At 36.6% G+C, this 11641-nt stretch overlaps 1 protein-coding gene across 3 annotated transcripts in view; it reads right to left on the bottom strand.

Moving 5' to 3' along the window:
* The window catches only part of shc1 (SHC (Src homology 2 domain containing) transforming protein 1), a 50082-nt gene extending 38875 nt beyond the window's left edge, over positions 1–11207 (bottom strand). For 2 of the 3 annotated variants that reach the window (XM_073846562.1, XM_073846560.1), the window contains exon 1: positions 10976–11207. The gene's annotated coding sequence lies outside the window, so the exon portion shown is untranslated. The remainder of the gene's footprint in view (positions 1–10975) is intronic. The other variant, XM_073846561.1, reaches the window with a different exon arrangement.
* Between the last annotated feature and the right edge of the window lie 434 nt (positions 11208–11641).

An 11641-nucleotide genomic window follows, 5' to 3' on the forward strand; every position in this document is an offset into this window, starting at 1 on the left:
CAGAAGTGTTGACTTTTCACATACTCCCAACTTTTGAGCCTATTCGACTAAAGTTATGGTTGCTCATGCACCGGCTGTTGTGAACGTGTTCAGGACAGTTGGACATTATGGTGGATCAGAGGTAAAAAACAAAAAAAAACAAAAAAGATATAAATACTGTTCAGTTTCTTGCACAGACTGATTGTTTTGTGTGTTAAGACCTCAATGTGTCGTCATGAGCCGCAGGGTTTTAATTTGGTTTTGTCTGTGTATGTTTTTTTGACTCTTAAAGCTGTTGGTGCTATTGACTGCCATTATATGACTGACAGACTGCAACGGCTTGAGATATACATAACATTTTTATTTTTGGGTAAACTATCCTTTTAACAGCCATTTACAGTTGTCTATTATTTTTAGATTTTATCTTCTATGAAAAAGGTAAGTTTTGACGGCACTAGTAAAATTTGCTCTGAAAAATTGTGACCTGTAACCACAAACAGTCATATTTATTTGTACTGAAAAGCTAAACCGCACCACAACTTGTGTAATTATCAAAACAATGGGCCTCATTCATGAAACCTGCGTCAATAGATGAATAAATTATGAGTAATTTGCACTAAAAACACAAAAACACTTCATAAACATCAGACTGAATAGTTAAACGTGTATGTTAATGGATACCAATCATTCGTAAATAGGGTACACGTGCACACTCCTTCTTAATTAGCATAATCCCTGTCTATGAATTACAACTACCTAAATTACATGTCCATGAACTCAGTGGAACGTTCTGGACTCCATTCTCAGGTTTGGTTTTTAGACTTAAATCACTAAAGAGCCAAATCTGTTGTACTGCAAATTTAAACATAAAAAACCCACTAGATAACTCTAAAAAAATTATATCACTATATTTAAATTACATACATAAACTGGAAAACAGAATCTAAACTGGCATGGAGTGAAACCTCTTAACATTTTGAAAGGACAAACTGAAAATAGAGCAGAAATTCTAAATTCCATTATAACCCTGCAGTGACAAGCAACTTGTCCTGCCAGACCCACACGTACACAGTTCTGCATCAGCCTGAGGTGGACTGTTGATATTAGTGGAAGGTGTACGTGTTTGCACTTCTCTTTCTGGGAGTGGACAGAGGCCCAACATAGCCTGCGTTTTTCTGCAAAGGCCATAATAACATGGTTGATCAGAGGATTGAGCTGTACTGCACTGCAGCACAATGTTTCAGACATACATGCCCCTGAAACCACATATCTTAGTCATAAATGATTAAGTGAAGGCCTGAAGACGCAAGTAACACCACTTCGTCAATCTGACACACAGCTGTTTACGTACGGATAGAACCTGAGTCCGTTGACACAGGCGTGACCTCGGCAGGACCACAAGAATGGGAATCCTGTACAAATCATGATAAAAATGAAACTTAAAAAACTGCAGGTTTTCAAGTGAAGCCGGAAAACAACATAAAAGGCCCCAGAGAACTTTTACATGTGGTTTCATATTGGTCTTATGACATCTTTGATTCTCTCAGGCATGTACTGTGTATAAAAAGCCTACCTTTCACATACACAGGTGTTCTGTTCACTGCAAAGACAGCAAACGTAGCATGAAATGCTAAAATACTGAACATACCAGGACTATTAACAAAACCAGAAAACGCTGGCTCTAACTGACAGTCACTAAGACTACACTACGTGACATCAAGATTCAAGCCATGATGGCATGAATTGTGGGAATCTGTCGTTGGCTTTTTTGAGTGGACATTAGATTAGCATTCACTCAGGCTTCTAGACTACAAAAGTGTGAGCTTTCTATTTTAGGTTTCTCCCTCCTTCTCTGTTTTCCAAGTACTACCGCAGACTGCCCGGCTAAAATACACAGTGTTGCCCACTTCCTCGAACACCAATTTCCACTTTCTCTTCCCGTCTTGCAGCAAAATATAGATCTCAGACTTGAAAGAAAAACAACTCACTTTTTTGGATTTAATCCACAAAATCTATTAGTTGAACTCTACTATACACTACTGTGCATAAACTTGGGGTGAGTACGGTTTTTAATCCAAGGTTGCATTTATTTGATTAAAACTAAAGTAAAAACAGTCATATTTTAAATGATTATTACTACAATTCAAAATTTCTGCATCATTATTCCAATCTTCAGTGTCACATGACCCTTCTGAAACATTGAAATGATTTTGTGCTTAAAGAGATAGTTCACCCAAAAATGAAAATGTTATGTTCATCTGCTTACCCCCAGGGCATCCAAGATGTAGGTGACTTTGTTTCTTCAGTAGAACACGATTTTTAACTCAAGCCGTTGCAGTTTGTCAGTCATATAAAGGCAGTCAATGGGACCCTTTGAGAGTCAAAAAAAAAAACCTTCACAGACAAAACCAAATTAAACCCTGCAGCTTGTGACGATACATTGAGGTCTTAATGACAAGAAAGGACATGAAACAATCAGTCTGTGCAAGAAACTGAACAGTATTTACATAATTTTTAACCTCTGATCCACCGCAATCTCCAACTGTCCTGAGCGCGTTCACAACAGCCAGCGTGTGGTGAGTCAACATGCTCTGGCATAGTAGACGCATGTGCAAACGCGATCTGTCGCATGTTTACATCACTCATTGTTTACACAGTGCAGAGAAATTGTGGGTACGATGACTACTCAAAATGGTAATTACTTGTGCTCATCTTGATTGTTGCAACTGATTAAAAACTAAAAGATAACTTTTGCTTGTGCTTACTCATTGGGGAGTTTAGACTTTTCACCACACACAACTTTTGAGCCTGATCGACTGAAGTTATGGTTGCTTGCTCTTTAGTCACAAACCGGCTGTTGTGAGCTCTCGCAGGACAGTTGGTTTGTGTTCTACTGAAGAAACAAAGTCACCTACATTAGGGGTTTTTAAACTCGATATGAATTTTGACATATCGCATATATCGATATAATGTTTATATTTCATTTTCGCCACTTTGCTTGTTTGCCTTCTCTGTGCTGTGCTCGCCCCCGCCTCCTTGCTTTTGTTCCGCATGTCGTCTCATTCAACACGGCGGCGCCCGCAACCAGCCCAGAGGCTACAGAACTCGTCGCAAAAAAAAAGGACAACTGGCTCCATTATATGACGTCGGACGAACAACAGACAGATGTCTACTGCCGTGAATATATGTATACCAGTGAGAATAGAAGTCATTTAAGGTTATCTTTCCTATAGAACAGGGCTATACATTGTTCTTTTATTAAACAAACTAAATAGCCTTACATTATTTATCTTATTTACACGAAGGCATGTCATTTCTGTCACTACATGGTCGCGCGTTTACAATGTCTCCTCCGCGAAAACACGGACTGGATCGCGCACTCCATTCATAAAAAAACGAATTTACTATAGCGCGGAATGCCACGTAATTTGTTGATTTTTGGATTAATAAATCAAAAGTTGGTCTGTCACTTAATTCAAATCGCGATATGGGCTAGTGTCTGTGAAAACTGAAATGCAAAAAGACCGTTTTAATATGAATCCTGCATGTTCCGTTTGCCTCTGTATGTATGAATAGTGGAGACGGGGTTTTTTTTACTAACGTTACATGCATCCTGAAGCACGCCTGAAGCTCCCGTAAATTTTTGGCATTTGCATCTCACATGAACAGATAAACTCAATCTCCAAAGCTGCTGTGAGTGTCACTTTTACCGTTTCATTTGAGAAAACTAGCATCATATCATACTGTACACACAGAAACTTCACAGCAACCTGTCAAAATAAAAGTACGGTTTAACATGAACCAGAACAATATTAGTCTTGTATTACTTTTGTACAATATACTGTAGGTGTTTATATATTCCTATTTAAATAATTTACATAAAACAATATATATGATAAAAAAATAAATATTACAACAAGATTCACCACTTAATCGTAGAAAAAAATACTACAATTATTATGTAAACGTTTAAAACTGATTATAATTTTTCTTCCATGTATTGATTTTAACAGTAAACCTCTGTTTGTTTGCCAAAAATTAAAAGGGTTTATTTATATATTAAAAGAAAATTCGCAGAAGCACTTTGTTCTGAACTGCCTACCTCTGCGTTTCAATCAAAAAGACTTTGGTATTTGGCATATTTGTTTTTGCAGTAGTTTTGGGGGGGTTATTTATCCTGTAAAGATATCGAGATATATATCGTATATCGAGATATAGCAAAATATATCAAGATATATTTTTTGCTCTATATCGCCCAGCCCTAACCTACATCTTGAATGCCCTGGGGGTAAGCAGATAAATCAAATTTTTATTTTTGACTGAACTGTCCCTTTAAGAAACATTTTTTTAACGTTATCAGTGTTGTAAACAGTTGTGCCGCTTAATATTTTGGCTGAATTAGTGATACATTTTGTTTTTAGGATTCTTTGACAAATAGAACATTAAAAACAACAGCATTTATTTAAAATATAAATATTTTGTACTATTACAAATGCCACTTTTGGTCAATTTAATCAATGTTCTTGCTAAATAAATTTGGTAATTTCTACACCCTTTATTCATGAATGTCCAAAAGTCTCACAGTTTTTCCTGCAACTCTTCACCTTTTATTAAAAACATGTAAATCCTGACATAACATCTTGTGTGTTTATACAGACAAGAAAAACCTAAAAGAATAAGTAGCAAAACAAAGATTAATGGGGACATCAGATGCTCATTTTCCACAAGTTTGTATGATTCTTTAGGGTCTTCATGAAATGTCTGCAACATACTTTGGTTAAAATTCCTTAATGATCATGTAAAAAAAACTGCTTTTTACCTTTGTCAAAAACAGCTCTGTTCACAGTGACCCATTTCAATGCATGACTCTTTAAATGCTAATGAGTTCGGCTTACTCTGCCCCTCTCTTCCGTTTTTCGTGTATTTGGTGGTGCCCCACCATCGAAAACAAAACTAATTCACTGCATCCTTAGTGGCTCTGATGTCAGGAGAAAATGAAGACTCTTATGTTCACTTTTACATCTAAATACAAACCACCTGCATTGCTTTCAAGACATTGTTGCTACAGCTACTCAAGTGCAGAGAATATGGCAGACAGCGTACAAATGGCTAAGAATGAAAATATGCTAATATAGTCCGCCAGTGGTCTAGGCGTGGCCTAAGCAATATGACATCATACTGCTCAGAAAATCAAAACGGCTTGATAATAAGAAAACTCTCGATTTTTTGGGCATTAAAAATAAATAAGTAAATGGATTTTTTAAGTGAATGTTACATCTGATCATGCCCCCTTTAATAATTTGTGACATTAAACCTACAATGTGGCACTACAATAGAACTAATGTGAGATTGACCTTAGACCAACCGCATGCTAAAACAAGCAACAAATTCAGACTGATTTCGCAAAGTAGGTCAAAGTCTCCAGCATTTTAACTCATAATCATCTCTGGATCCTTGTCAAAATCTCAACTAGGGAAAACATTTGCGAGCTCGCATTTCCAAATGCCTAGGCGTCAGGAACACAAGTGCAGGATTTGAGAAACAGCTTGCGTGTCTCTCGCAGTGGGTATGCCATGTGTGGGTTTGCTCAGAGCGAGACCATTTGGACAAAAGGCCGCAGCATCCTAGGGGGTAAAAAGTTCACAGGAACCACTAACAGCTCAGTAGGACGAAGCAGGATGTGTGTGATCTTAGAGAAGGCCCCACCGCTGGAAGAGTTCAGAGGTCATGTAACACTCCTCACACACAACTTTGGGACTGGCTTTTAAAGTGACAGCTCACGTAAAAATTAACAGGGTCATCATTTACTCATCCTCATGTCGTTTGAGCCGGTATTGTTTTCGTTCTTTCATAAAATATTTGAGAGCTGTCAGATGGGATGATTATCAGTGAAAAATAGCTTGAATATGAGCGTGTTTGTCTCATAAAGAAATTGTGAAACATCAGAAGATTTATAATACAGCTTTTTATGAACTTTTTCGAGAGCATAAATCACAATCCACAATAAGGGCTAAATGATGATAAACTTGTAATTTTTGGGTGAAATATTCTTTCAAGTGAAGGAATTTAAAGGCCTAGCGATGTAAAACGAGACGCGGTTGATCTTCACTTTCTGGAGTGACATTTTACAGTGTAAGAAAACTGGAAAAATCATCACTACCTTCACGACACAACATGTCAAATCAGAGACAGGGTGTTAACGTGAGGAGACAAGATGTCCTGTAAAGAGACAGGAAGACTAAGGTGCCAGACATGAAGAGAGACAGACAGACTGGAGAGTGCAACTTTGGTCTATTTAATACCTGCTTGTGGATCATAAAAACCCAGATAAATCAGTTATAAACAAAGAAGTGGCTGTATCTACATTGCGTCAGTAGCTGATTTCTGGTCACATATTTTATGCAAATTTGGGAATATTTGCATAAAAGAAAAAAAAAGCAATAGAAAATGCAATCATAAATGCGAGATGAAAAGAACAAGGTGCCAATGGAATTGCCAAAATGTATGGGGGAAAAAATACTGATACTTTTTTCAGGATTCTTTGATGAATAAAGTTTAAAAGAACAGCACTTATTCAAAATAGAAATCTTTTCTAACAATATAAGTCTTTACTATCACTTTTGATCAATTTAACACATCCTTGCTAAATAAAAGAATCCATTTCTTTCAAAGAGCAAAGGAATGAATAAGTTTACTGACCCCAAACTTTAAACAAGATGTTTATTGTTACATGTTAAATGCTGTCCTTTTTAATGTTTTATTTATCAAAGAATCCCGAAAAAAGTATCACAGGTTTCGAAAAAAAAAAATTAAGTTTCCAACAGTGATAATAAATCAGCATATTATAATGATCTCTGAAGAATCATGTGACGCTGAATACTACAGTAATGATGCTGAAAATTCAGCTTTGCATCACAGGAATAAATTAGATTTTAAAGTATATTAAAATAGAAAACCACTATTTTAAATTGCATTAAAATTTTACAATATAACCCTTTTTTCTGTATTTTTAATCAAATAAACGCAGCCTTGATGAGCAGAAAAATCTCCTTTAAAAAGCATTAAAAATCTTACTGATCCCAAATTTTTGAGCGGCAGTGTATATATATATATATATATATATATATATATATAAAATCTGGAATCTGAGGGTGCAAAAAAATAACAAAATATTGTGAAAATCACCTTTAAAGTTGCCCAAATGAAGTTCTTAGCAATGCATACAACTAATCAAAAAAGAAGTTTTGATATATTTATGGTAGGAAATTTACAAAATATCTTCATGGAACATTATCTTTAATTAATCCTAAAGATTTCTGACATAAAAGAAAATTCAATAATTTTGATCCATACAATGCATTTTTGGCTATTGCTCCAAATACACCCATGCTACCTAAAACAGGGTCACATATTTTTTTGTTTGTTTGTTTGTTTATACTTATCAGTATCAGCTGATATCAATATTGGATATTTAATTGAACACTCTTTATTCCATTTTTCTCATTTAAAGTTATTCTTTAACACTGATAATTTAATAACCTTGTTAAATGTAATATTTAGCGGATATCAAAAGAAATACTCATTTTTGATAATGTACATTATAGCCTTAATTCACTTGTAGCTTTTAAAATGATTGATTTACCTTTTTAGTGCAGAATTGTAATATCTGCTAATTATGGGTTATGGTCCAAAATGGGAAAATAATTATCGGCTAGAATTTCAGCATAAATTAAGTTGATAAAAACATATTTACTGTGTGTGTGTGCGCATGTGTCTGTTGAAGGAAATACAGAACATGGTCAGAATTGAACAGGAAATGCCCCCTCCCTATGTTTATGGGTTTAAGACAACCAATCAAGCGGTGAGAGAGAGGAAGAGAGAGAAACAAAAGACAATGCACGTTGCATGAGGACTTCATGTAATAAAGCATGACATTTCGACTACGCACCACATGTAGAGCGTGACTTTTTTCTGTTATCGCTGCATGTCATCCATGTGGCTTCAGTATCTGACCACGCTCTTCTACATGCAGCTGAGCTACTCGCTTCATTGCAAACCTAACCAACATCCTGTTGACACAAGAATTGACCACCTCCACGTCATTGCTGCTGCAGTTGTTCAAGCACTGGCCAAAATTCTCATCAACCATCTGCACGAAGGCAGAGAAGAAACCTTCAGGATGACAACACTGGAGGCTCATGACAGGAGACAGAGGGCAGACTGGGACAAAGTCACCGCCTTTAGCAGTCACACATAGTGTGGTGCCACAGCCGAATCTGAAACCCATGGAAAAACCCACTTGACATCCTGCCTCGATCTGGAAACGGCCGCACGTGTTTAAGCAGTCAACTTAACCAGACAATCTATAATTCTCTGTTGCCTAGCAAAATTACGCGTCATCTGGGCTATAAAAAATACTAAGTGGGACTTTCTGATAGCACAGGAACACGATATCCTGTCGAGTGGTCCTCAGAGACTAGATGGGAAGTTTGGGACAGTAGCTCAAAGTGGCGTGTTTCTAAACTTGATATAAATTAGAGGAAGCCAGACAGTGGAAAACATCACCAAAAACCAAACACGCAATGCGCCTTAGTTATGAAACCCAAGAAGAATGAATTGTTTACAAATCCATTCTAACATAAACCCGTCCTGATTGCATTTCATCAGTGCAATTCACTGGGCAAACATCATTCAATATGTAATTACTTTGTACAAAAGCAAAATCGTTTGAAATACTTCCAAAAGTAAGATGTTTGGAGGAGGCCTCAAAGGGAACAATATGTCTACTCTGTTTTGACAGGTTCAGAAGCTTTTCTGCTGCCTGAGACAGATCGATATGCCTCAGAAACAAAAATGTCTGCTCTGAGAACTCGATTTTTCATCTGAGATTGAGGTGGTGTGTGTCACTGTGATATCAGGCGGTCTCAAAGAGTCCATTTAGCAGTAATAATTTCAACCGTCGGCCTGTTCGTCCTCCTCCTAATCAGGTGAAATTGAGAGCTATCTAGAGCTTCCTTCACCAGTTAGTGTCATCTGCAGGCAACCTGATAACATATCTCCTCAGAAGAAAAGAGAAAAAGAGAGAGTTACAATACAGAAAGCCTGTCAGTTTCGTCATAAATCCGGTTTGGCTTTGTCACGGCGCTACCGTCAATCATCCTGCTTCAAATATGATGATCTTAAATGGGAGGAAACACAATCAACAGGTTCTGGTTTTGAAGTAATCTTTTAACTATCTCACAGCTTCTACCACTGAAGTCCAAATTAGACTATAAAAAAGTAATATGAAGGCTCAAAGAGCTCTTCCCATTTAAAAACATGGACATGACACAAAATATAATGGAAAGAGATCAGCTGGCTTCTTTATACTCTTGCAGTCCGTCAAGAAAGACTCATCTTAAAAACGTTCAGCAGCAAAACTACTGACTCAGTTTCCTGAGACTGACATCACAGGCATTGTTTCATGAATGACTGCACAGTCTAGAGATCATGTACAGTTTTGGGGTCTAATGTCCCAGCCAGACGTCTGAATCTGATAGGACCACATAGCCTCGTCCCTCGTGTTGGACTGAATCATTATTTGAGTTGCTCCAAATGTCTGCGACAGCTGCTCACGCAGCAGATAAGAGCTCACGCTGGTGTAGGATTCGCAGCTGGCGAGATCAGTCCCTGATAAATGGCCCTAATGTTGAGGACAACTGCTTTTCACAACAAGATGCGATTATTTACATTTGGTCACTTGAACAACAAAACACAATAGAGGTACGGTGATAAGCGGTTTGACATTTTACAAATAATTACACTTAAATGGTTAATCGGTTCTTTAATGGTTCCTTTTGTAATCAGCCTAATTTAACACAATAGCAAGTATTTTTGTGTTTTTAATTAGTAGTTGAGTTTAGTATCAGATCTACCAATCTCTAACAATGAAACAAATGCATAATATTGAACTAATTAGACATAATCTTAAAAAGTTAGTAACATTTCACAGAAATATATGGTTAAAATAATAATAATTTATTATATGTGACCCTACACCACAAAAAAAAAAAAAAAAAAAACAGTAATAAGTAGCACAGGTATATTTGTAGCATTAGCCAAAAATACATATTATTATTGGATATTTTGTACATTTCCTACCGTAAATATATCAAAACTTAATTTTTGAGAAAATATGCATTGCTAAGAACTTCATTTGGACAAATGGCAATTTCCTCAATATTTAGATTTTTTTTGCACCCTCACATTCCAGATTTTTAAATAGTTGTATCTTCACCAAATATTGTTATCCTAACAAACCATACATCAATGCAAAGCTTATTTATTTAGCTTTCATATGTATAAATCTCAATAAAAAAAAAAAATACCCTAATGACTGGTTTTGTGGTCCAGGGTCACATATAATTTAGAAATAATTATATCACTAATAATTATTTTATCACTATTATCATTATTAAAATATTAATAATGCATGTTGTTTTCATTGTTGTAGTCAACTGATTATTAATTTTGTGTTAAAAAGCTGTATTAACATACAATACACATAGTAGTTACATATTAGTTATTTGACAAGTATAAACCATTCTAAAACACAACAGAGGTCGATTTCCATACCATAATACGGGTAAAGGCAAAGATTAAGTACTTGCTCGCACTTTGTTTCATGTAAGAAAAAAAAATATGCATTGCCTTGAAAATTTACAACGAATCTCGAATCTTAAAAAGCTCTCAAGTGGTCTACAGTAAGCACGCTGGGTAATATTGAGACTAAGTTTTGCTCAATGCCATAAAAATTGTAAGTACAGGCCATAGAACGCACTATGAAGAAACAAAAGTAAAGCGTCAAGTCTGAGTCAAAACCTGAGAGGCTGTAACAAGTTGAAACTGCTAGATTTCACGACACACAAGCATTCGAGCACGTTCTAGTACGGAGCAGTCTGGATTCCTGTCCCGTATCGTACAGTCATGACTGTGGTCAACTTTTGCCTGAACTTACCCGCTCGCTTCCTCTCGGCCCCTCGATTCCGGTCCTGCTCTCCTAAGCACTTCTCAGACCAACTGCTGAAAATATTACATTTGAGTAACAAAAGACGGTCCAGATACGAAATAAAGCACTGGTCTCGCCAGGCTCGTTTACACGTCGAGTGCGAGTAATGTCATGAAACTTTTCTTTTCGGCTCTGCCTTCCTTTCCTCCCCCAGTCAACCCCCCTTTTTCCACGGTCCAAAAAAAGTCGCACTTCCGCGATCGGATGGCTGCTTGTATCATGTGGTTTGGCGTCCACGAGAGCGCCCGCACCTGGTTCTCTCAGCGCGCGCCCTTGACCTGTTTTTTTCTTTCTTTCTTTCTTTTTTTTTTTTTTAATTACATTCAGCGACGGCGACTCACCGTTGAACAAAAAGCGAATTCTCCCAAAACAGGAATATGAACTCATTCATGGACTTTCCCGGCCGTTTGTCCTGATAAGGAAACTACATGTAATTAGGCTACCTTAAACAAATACTTGTAGCCCATAATAGGTTACTGTTTTAGTCACAGTTAACAGTAACATGAAGTGAGTATACGAACAGTTTAAGCATATTTTTAAATGTTTTATTTATTTTATTATTATTTTTTTAATAATAAAAAGTCTTAGAATTTGTGTTGCGCGAACTCAATTCAT

Source organism: Garra rufa, chromosome 9, assembly GCF_049309525.1.
Source record: "Garra rufa chromosome 9, GarRuf1.0, whole genome shotgun sequence".
NCBI lineage: Eukaryota > Metazoa > Chordata > Actinopteri > Cypriniformes > Cyprinidae > Garra > Garra rufa.